Genomic DNA, 10,487 nt, shown 5'->3' on the forward strand with positions numbered 1-10,487 from the left:
TAAGTATTGATCATTTGCTTTTACCATGGAATTAGGGGCCTGTCCCGATGTCTTTGCCCTCATTGGCACAGAGAGTGCTAGCACGCCCTGTGAGACACTTCACTGCAGAGTGAGGAGAGGCGCGATGCTGTGAACCTTCCATCCCCTTCTGCCCTTGTGGATCTTTCCCATCAACATCTCCTGAGACGCAGAGAAATTCCCAGCCTTTCGCATTTTCTAGAAGGCCAGCCTGTTTGTTTGGCTTAATCGGCAATAACAGACATCTGACTGAAATACAAGGTTATCCTTTGTGTGTAAAAGGCATAACAAGGAGCCTCTCACATTCTCTGGGGGTTAACACGGAGGATAATGGGTATCAGCACTCCAGATTGTTTATGCTCTCTTAGGAGCATCTTCCTCTGTGAATATAGTTTTATTATTCTACAAAGACATATACTTCCTGTCTACTTCTGACTCAGCCTTATTCCAGAACTAAACCGCTTAACAGGATGCCTTTGTGCAAAACGTCCTGCCTTTCACAGAGACAGGGAGAGCCACACGAAGTGTGTGCTGCTTCACATCGCATCCCCAGACATCTGAGCCTTTAAGTAAATTCCTCAATGCCTTTCATTCTGCATGAGCATTCTTAATAAAATAAGCTCCACATATTCTACAATTAGGAAGGACAATCTTAAATTAAATAAAATGTCTAAATAAACACAGTTTTTTTGAAAGTGAGAACTGGAAGCAGATGTACTGCGCCCAACAGCCTTCTGATGCTGTTCATTTTGCTTCAGTAAGGATTAGCGGTGCTCAGCAGCATTTTGGCTCAATATTTGCAGGTGTTATTTCAGTATTGTTGAGCCAAGGCTATTCTGATCTGTGAACTGCACCTGTTATTCATTTATCCCCTTCTCAGCATGGATTGTAAATCATGCTAAACTTCTACCATTTTGCAATGTGCAGAATGGATCCATGGGTGGTACAGATCTTGAATTAAGATTTACACTAGCCTTACTCCAAAATAAGAGATTTGTTCAATCATAGAATTATAGAGTGGTTTGGGTTGGAAGGGACCTTCAAAGATCATCTAGTTCCAACCCCCCTGCCATGGGTAGGGACATCTTTCACTAGATCATGTTGCTTGTTCAAGTTCAACCTGACCTTGAATAATTCAAGCGACGGGGCACTCACAACTTCTCTGGTCAATCCTGTTCCAGTGTCTCATCACTATTATCATAAAAAATTTCTTCCTTATGTCCGATCCAAACCTACTCTTTTCAGTTTAAAACAGTTGCCTGTCACTAAGGGTCCTGATAAAAAGTGTCTCTCCGTCTTTCCTGTAGGCCTCCTTCGTATACTGGAAGGCCACAATAATGTCTCTCTGGAGCCTTCTCTTCTCCAGGCTGAACAACCCCAACTCTCTCAGCCTGTCTTCACAGGAAAGGTGCTCCAGCCTTCGGATCATCTTCATGGCCCTCCTCTGGATCGCTCCAACAGGTCCACGTCTGTCTTCTGCTGGGGAGCCCAGAGCTGGACGCAGAACTCCAGGTGGGGTCTCACAAGAGCATCATTTCATACATGACCAATACACAGATATTTTTTTTAGTTGAAGTTTAACATCTGGGAAGCAATGTCCATGGAAGAACCATAGAACTCTTTCCGTATTGGATAAGTAAGTCACATTACATAGGTAAGTCAGTTCAGTTTGTCTTACTAGAGCTTTTCTGGGTCATAATAAATTCAAATAAAATTATGTAAATATGTATTAGAACTTAGATATTTTTCATCATCCTGCCTTTCAGTCCAAAGTTGAATGTGTTTGGAGAGATTGACAACTTAATCTTTGTAATATTTGTAAATATCGTAATACAAAAAAGGTGAAGAGGGACTCTTTATCAGGGAGTGATAGTAGTGATAGGAAGAGGGGTAATGGTTTTAAACTGAAAGATGGGAGATTTAGATTAGATATCAGGAAGAAATTCTTTACTGTGAGGGTGGTGAGGCACTGGAACAGGTTGCCCAGGGACGTTGTGGATGCCCCATCCCTGGAAGTGTTCAAGGCCAGGCTGGATGGGGCTTTGAGCAGCCTGGTCTAGTGGGAGGTGTCCCTGCCCAGGGCAGGGGGTTGGAACTAGATGATCTTTAAGGTCCCTTCCAACTCTAACTATTTGATGATTTCAGTGTATATGTAAAATCATAGGAAACAACATGATCAGAATACAAATTAAGACTTCATAAAAACAAGGGTACCAAATATTCACCTACATATGATATCTTTTAAAACTTGAAGGATCTGTGGCTGATTTTTTGGATGCCTTCCCTCACATGTGTAGAAAATGTGTTGGGTTTTTTCATTCAAGTGTGGTTTGGAGCACCTACCAACCCCTAGTGAGAGATCAAACCAAACAAAACTCGGCGGAGAGCTAGACCAAAATCCCAGATATGTGGTTGCCCTCTCTCTCTCAACTGTGCTAGGGATAGAAATAGTATTCTGGCTTACTGTACACACGTAAATTTGTGTATTTTGCACGAAAAGGCTAAAGGTTTGCTGGTAATATGGTGGATTATTTTTAATTTACTGAAATGTATGCTCAACTGCCAGTTAAAGATTCCAGCGAGTGCTGTCAAACAAGCAATTTCCTTTCACAGTAATGCTATAATTAAAACTAGTGCTAGAGGGCATTCGGAACACAATGGGACTGCTTCTCCAATTGTAACAGAGACGTAAAGAAGTAATTGAATGGAGAATTTCGTTCATCTGCAGTTATCGCATATGGATCAAGTAAATTGCACATTGGGGTACATTACGTGGCTGTGCATGCAAAGTGAGAGCATAGTTCTACCCTCACATTTAACCAACATACACAGGTGTGTTCTGCTGTGCTTCCCACTCTAGACACATTTTTGCTACATCCCTTACGGTGGTATTAGTAGTCACGGAGCCACAAAATAAGCAGTACCCCTCCTGGATGAGGAAGGCAAGGAAGCAAGGCAGAGGGCTACCTCTTAACGTGATTCTAACTCATACACCAATAGGTAAAATGGCTACTCCAAAATAAAAAACTTTATTCTGTATTACCCTCTTAACACTTTTCATCTGTTTCTATCCCTCTCCTTTATTTTTACACAACTTAATTCCAAAGCCTTGGCATGTCAGTTTGGGCAGCAGTTCACATGGAAGGGCGCACAGGAGGGGCGTAGTGACCCTACCAGCTCAAGAGGTGAGTTCGGTTGGTGGTCATCACCTTCTCAGAAGGAACTTATCTATGGTATCCACCTGGCAGAAAGCCATGTCCTCTGCACTCGGCAGAATGGATATGGCAACCCAGACAGAGCTCCCACGAAAACCTGCAGCCAGCCAGGTCTCGGGCTGCAGATAGTGCCAGAGCCTTTCACTGGTAGCTGATGGCAGTGTGTGTGTGTAAGGTGTGAGGTGTGGCCAGGTGGATGATCTGCTCAGCCTGGTGGCAGAGCTATGAGAGGAAGCAGAAAGGTTAAGGAGCCTCAGGAAGTCTGAGAAAGAGATAGGTTGGTGGAACCACGCTCTGCCCTCACTGAGACAGAAATGGGAACAGCCACCAGAAAAAATCCAAGATCAAGGGGATCCTGTATCCTCCCCCGCCAGGCTGAAGGCAGTAGCCTTAAAGGAGAGAAGTGAATGGTGGGAAGTCCACGCTCAGGGCAGCAGGTGAGCCCCCTCCTTGCTCACCTCACCTTCCCAGGTGCCTCTGTACAATAGGTACAAGGCTTTGGATATGGAAGGCCAGTCAATGGATGATGTGGATGACCATCCACCTTCACTAGAGGTGTTGCCAAGGTCAGAAGGGCCTACTCCCCCCCCATATCATGACCACCTCTACAAGGAAGAAAAGGTTATAGTTGTACAGGTTATAGTTGTACGTGACTCCCTTCTGAAGGGAACACAGTGTTCAGTATGCCAGACAGACCCTCTTCTTAGGGAAGCCTGCTGCCTCCCTGGGGTCTGTGTGAAGGACATCACTAGGAAACTTCCTAGCCTGGTACGGCCTTTGGACTACTACTCATTATTGCTCTTCCATGTGGGTGGCAACAAAGCCACAACACATAGTCCAAGCTCAACCAAAAGCAACTTCAGGGCCTTGGGATGGCTGGTAAGGGAATCTGGAGCACAGGCTATTTCTTCCTCTCTCCTTCCAGTTGCAGGAAATGATATTGGAAGAAACAGATGGGCCCAGTCTATCAATGCATGGCTCTGTGGCTGGTGTCACCGACGTAATTTTGGGGTTTTCAATAATGTGATGGCCTACACAACACCAGGCTTGCTGGTGTCAGATGGGATTCACTTTTCTCAGAGGGGGAAGATGGTCTTTGCTCACAAGCTAGCGGGGTTCCTTGACAGAGCTTGAAACTAGGCTTGAAAGGGGAGGGGGATGATAACCAGGCTTGCCCACGACAAGCTGTGGGATGGCACACCAAGGTTAGAAAGACGGGGTGCTAGCAAGGGCCCTCAGCCTGTAGCTCCAACACATGCTGATGTTGCGTTAAGGGGCAAAATGGGGTTTTGGCAGAAAATAAACCCCCTTGTGTTCTAACAGTCCTCACCAAGGTGGGAGGCTAGGTGTGGCCAGGTTTACATTCTGAGTGATGCCCAATTCACCACTGTCAGTCCAGTTGCGTTTAATATGTTAAACTATTACGATTTGGATACACTAATAGTGGACTGCACCTTCAGTCTAGTCGTGCTCCTGAACTAGCACGGCTACTCTTGAGTCTTTGGTCACGTTCAATGAGAAACCGAAACGACTATCTACTTAAACAGTGCAGTTTATTTAAGCAACAGTTACATAGGTTCTTACGGTTGCTGGTGGTAAAAGCACTGTCTGCAAAGCACGTGCAAATAAAAGTATTGTTAATTATACAAAAAGCGCAACACAGTTATAAACAGTACAGCCTGGCTATAAATGTAGGAAAGAGACTCTCTATAGAGATTTCTAAGTTTCCCAAGGAAGCACTCGGTATAGTCTAAGTCTTACCCACAGGCATCCCTATTGGGGGAAAGAAAGGCTCAGCCCGTTGACTGGTCCCAGAAGTCAAAGGCAGTCTGTGATGCAGTCGTCCTTGACTTGTTCACGATGGTGTCTTCCCAGTTATCCCCCCTTTCTTGGGCTCTTTTTATACTATTTTTTACCTTCAAGGTGGAGTTTGAGTGACCTTAGTCATGAATACTTTTATTATGATTGGTGTAAAATTCTCTCACTTCACATTTAAAGGTATAGTTTACAAAAAATTCAGGGCACAGACTCAAGGAGGAGTGGTCACACCTTTGAGGCAGGTAGCCTTTGGGATGGAGGTGTGTTTTGGTATTATAATGACATTATAATGAGCAAAGCTCACACAAAGGACAGCATTTCATCAAATTTGACAAAATGTTGGCTCAGGATAGTAAGTATGCAGCTTATCAGTTCCATAGTACCATCTCGTTCCTGTATCTGCTGTATTATTACAGGGCAGGGACAGGGAAGGTCCGTTCCACTCCATCCCCCATGTTGCTTTGCAAGCAATATTGTACAGGGAATCACAGATGTTGAATTCTGCGCACACCAGCTGCGGCTGTATTCTACCCTAGAAGTTTTTTTATTTTATACCTTCCCTTAAAGTGTGAACAATGCTGTATTTTTGATTATTTTAGTAATTATTCCACAGCTGGCTACACTACACTCCCCAGTCTTATGGAGGGGAACCAGGGGCTCCTGACGTAACAGAAGCCAAGAGGGAAACACCAGTGAAATACCCTAAAGGAACTAAGGGGTGTTCCTCTAAGAAGGTGACATAGCCAACAGCCCAGCTAAAGCGCCTCTACCCCAATGCATGCAGCATGGGCAACAAACAGGAGGAGCTGGAAGATGCTGCTGCTAGAAAGCTACGATCTAGTTGCCATTACTGAAACTTGGTGGGACAAATCCCATGACTGGAGTGCAGCTATCAATGCCTACAGGCTGTTCAGAAGGGACAGTCGGGGAAGGAGGGGTGGAGGCATTGCCCTCTACCTCAAGAAATGCATAGAGTGTGAAGAGCTGTCTATGAAGAATAGCCATGAGCAGGTTGAAAGCTTATGGGTAAGAATTAGAGACCAAGGCAACAAAAGGAACCTTGTGGTTGGTGTATACTCCACACTGCCTGATCAAGTGAAGCCTATTGACGAAGCTTTCTCACTTCAGCCACAGGAGGCATTGTGCTTGAAGGCTCTCGTCCTGCTGGGGAATTTCAACCACCCCAACACCTCCTGGAAAAGTAGCATGGCAAGCAGTAGGCAATCCAGGAGACTCCTTGAGGATAATTTCTTAAGCCAGGTAATAGAGAGTTCTAGCAGAGGGGATGCGAGCTAAGGTGATGTCAAGATTGGAGGCAGCCTGGGCTGCAGTGATCATGCAATGATGGAGGTGGCACTCCTAAGGGACATGGGTCAGGTGATGAGTAAAGTCAGGACCTTGAATTTTAGGAAAGCAAAATTCCAGCTCTTCAAGAAGTTAGTCAATAGGAGCCCCTGGGAACCTGCCCTTGGGGACAAGGGAGAAGAACAGAGCTGGCAGATCTTTAAGGATGTTTTCCATAGAGCAAAAGAGCTCTGGATCCCCAGGTGTAAGAAATTAGGAAAGAAAAGCAAGAGACCAGCATGGCTGAGTCAAGACCTGCTGGGCAAACTAAAGGGCAAGAAGGAAATGCACAGACAGGGTAAGAAGGGATAGATATTCTGGGAAGAATATAGGGATGCTACCTGGTTGTGCAGGAATCAGGTCAGGAAGGCCAAGGCACAGCTGGAGCTGAATTTAGCAAAGGATGCAAAGAATAAGAAGGGCTTCTACAGATATGTCAGCCAGAAAAGGAAAGTCAAAGAAAGCAAGCTCCCCCTGATGAACACAAGTGGCAAACTGGTAACAAGGGACAAGAAGGCTGAGGTACTCAACAACATTTTTACCTCAGTCTTCACTGGCACCCTCTCTTCCCACACCTCTTGAGTGGATGGACTGCAAGACAGGGACTGGTGGAGCAAAGTTTCTCCCCCTGTAAGGGAAGACGAGGTTCATGACCACCTGAGGAACCTGAACATACAGAATTCTGTGGGATCTGACAGGATGCATCCCAGAGTGCTGAGGTAACCGGCTGATGTAATTGCCAAGCCACTCTCCACGATATTTGAAAAGTCATGGCAGTCAGGTGAACTCCCCAGTGACTGGAAAAACAGAAAAACTGCACCCATTTTTATAAAGGGCAGAAAGGAGGACCCCAAGAACTACCATCCTGTCAGGCTCACCTCTGTGCCTGGGAAGATCATGGAACAGATCCTCCTAGAAGCTATACTAAGGCACGTGGAGGACAGGGAGGTGATTCAAACAAGCTAGCATGGCTTTACGAAGGCAAGTCCTGCCTGATCAACCTAGTGGCCTTCTATGATGCAGCAACTACATCAGTGAACAAGGGAAGAGATATGGCTGCCATCTATCTGGACTTCTCAAAGGCCTTTGACATGGTCATCCACAACATCCTTTTCTCTGCACTGGAAAGATATGGATTTGATGGGTGGACTGTTCAGTGGGTGACGAATTGGTTGGATGGTAACACCCAGAGGGTAGTGGTCAATGATCAATGTCCAGGTGGAGATCAGTGACAAGCGGTGTCCCTAAGAGGTCTGTACTGGGACCACTGCTGTTCAGTATCTTCGTCAGTGACACAGATAGTGGGATCGAGTGCACCCTCAGCAAGTTTGCAGACACCACCAAGCTGAGTGGTGCAGCTGAGCGATCCAGAGGGACCTGGACAAGCTCGAGAAGTGGGCCCATGAGAACATCATGAGGTCCGACAAGGCCAAGTACAGGGTCCTGCACACGGTTTGGGACAACTCCCAGTATCAATACAGGCTGAGGGATGAAGGGATTGAGAGCAGCCCTGCTAAGAGGGACTTGACAGTACTGGTGGATGAAAAGCTGGACATTTAATATCTTTATCAATGATCTGGATGAGGGGATTGAGTGCACCCTCAGTAAGCTTGCAGACGACACTAAACTAGGTGGGAGTGTTGATCTGCTTGAGGGTAGGAAGGCTCTACAGAGGGACCTGGACAGGCTGGATCGATGGGCCAAGGCCAACTGTATGAGGTCAACTGCCGGGTCCTGCATTTCGGTCACAACAACCCCAAGCAACGCTACAGGCTTGGGGAAGAGTGGCTGGAAAGCTGCCCGGCAGAAAAGGACCTGGGGGTGCTGGTGGACGGCCAGCTTAACATGAGCCAGCAGTGTGCCCAGGTGGCCAAGAAGGCCAACAGCATTCTGGCCTGTATCAGGAATAGCGTGGCCAGCAGGAGCAGGGAAGTGATCGTGCCTCTGTACTCGGCACTGGTGAGGCCTCACCTCGAGTGCTGTGTTCAGTTCTGGGCCCCTCTGTGCAAGAGGGACATTGAAGTGCTGGAGCGTGTCCAGAGGAGAGCTACCAGGCTGGTGAGGGGTCTGGAGACCAGGTCATGTGAGGAGAGGCTGAGGGAGCTGGGCATGTTCAGCTTGGAGAAGAGGAGGCTGAGGGGAGACCTCATTGCCCTCTACAACTATCTGAAAGGAGGTTGGAGAGAGGTGGGTGTTGGCCTCTTCTCCCAAGGGAATAACGACAGGACCAGAGGAAATGGTCTGGAGTTGCGGCAGGGGAGGTTCATGTTAGATATTAGGAAGAATTACTTTACTGAAAGAGTGGTCAGGCACTGGAACAGCCTGCCCAGGGAGGTGGTTTTGTCACCATCCCTAGAGGTGTTTAAGAAACATCTAGATTTGGCACTTCAGGGCATGCTCTAGTGACAGAGATTGTAGGGGCTTTTTTTGTGTGTGTATGGTTGGATGATCTCAAAGGTCCTTTCAGACCTTGAAGATTCTATGAGCCGACAGCATGCGCTCACAGCCCAGAAAGCCAACCATATCCTGGTCTGCATCAAAAGAAACGTAGCCAGCAAAGTGAAGGAAGTGATTCTGCCCCTCTACTTCACATTGGTGAGACCCCACCTGGAGTACTGCATCCAGCTCTAGAGCCTCCAGCACAAGAAGGACATGAACCTGTTGGAGCACTTCCAGAGGAGGGCCACAAAAGTGACCAGAGGGCTGGAGCACCTCTCCTGTGAGGACAGGCAGAGAGAGTTGGGGGTGTTCAGCCTGGAGAAGAGAAGGGTCCAGGGAGACCTCATTGGGGCCTTTCAGAACTTAAAGGGGGGCCTATAGGAGAGATGGGGACAAACTTTGTAGCAGGGCCCATTGCAAGAAGACAAGGGGTAATTGCTTTAAACTAAAAAAGGGTAGATTCATTCTAGATACAAGGACAATTTTTTTTTTTTCCTTCTACAGTGTGGGTGGTGCAAGACTGGAACAGGTTGCCCAGAGAAGTGGTAGATGACCCATCCCTAGAAACATTCAAGGTCAGGTTAGACAGGGCTCCAAGCAACCTGGTCTAGTGGAAGATGTCCCTGCTCGTGACAGGGGAGGTTGGACTAGATGACCTTTAAAGGGTCCCTTCCAACCCAAACTATTCTATGATTCTATATCCTCCTTTTCACCAGCTGTCACCCAGCATTTACCTTGCACATACTTCACCACCAGTTTGGTCCAATGCTTCCTACGGAAGTCACAGAGCACATAACTCTGCTGTCAATGTCTGTCAGACTTTCTCTTGACAGATCATAGGACCCCTCGCACCACCAGAGCAATGTCCTGTCTTAGCTCAAACTACTTCACATCACCAGCCAGATTTACGGGATTGAAGACAAGCTTCCATGCCATACCAAGAAGGATGAGTTACAGTTTAGGTGGCTCACTGAAATATCTCCACAGCCAAAATCTTTAATTTCAGTCCTGATACAGGGACCAGATCTGACACACAACTCTCAGTACTGGGGCAGCAGGTGAAGCACAATCACAACTGTGACAAGCATTAACACCTGCTTAGCTCTAAGGCAGGAGGTCTGTTTTCACAATAAAAATGTGTCCAAACCCAGCATGATTAGGGCTGCCCTGGTAGGGAGGAAAAGCTGCAAGACAGCATGACCCTACACTGGCAGGGAAGTGCTAACACAGCTCTGGTTTGCCCAGCTACAAAGTTTAGCACCAGAGTTTGAAAGTTTCATACAGTTTCTTTGAAATCCAAAACCAACTGCTTATGCTATGGAAAAATATTTATTCAGTTATACAGCAAGAAGCATTTGTTAATACAATCCCTAGTTTTAGCAATATGTCTCTCAAGTGTCTTCAGTTTACATCATGGAACTAAAACAAAGAATCACACTCAGATTTGTTCATTACATTATAAATTCTAAGCAGTTTAATGGTAATTTCTCTTGTAATAGTTTAACAAGTTTCAACCTTCCGCATGTGATTTCTTCATATCATTTTTGTAATTAATCCATTTACTAAAACACTCCGTTTTTTGCTTTTTATGCATAATGCAAAGGTGGGAGATTGAATTCAAATCCTTCAGAAACGGTACAGCTTTTGTTTTGT

The sequence above is a fragment of the Chroicocephalus ridibundus genome, chromosome Z (genome assembly GCF_963924245.1).
Source record: "Chroicocephalus ridibundus chromosome Z, bChrRid1.1, whole genome shotgun sequence".
Taxonomy (NCBI): Eukaryota; Metazoa; Chordata; class Aves; order Charadriiformes; family Laridae; genus Chroicocephalus; species Chroicocephalus ridibundus.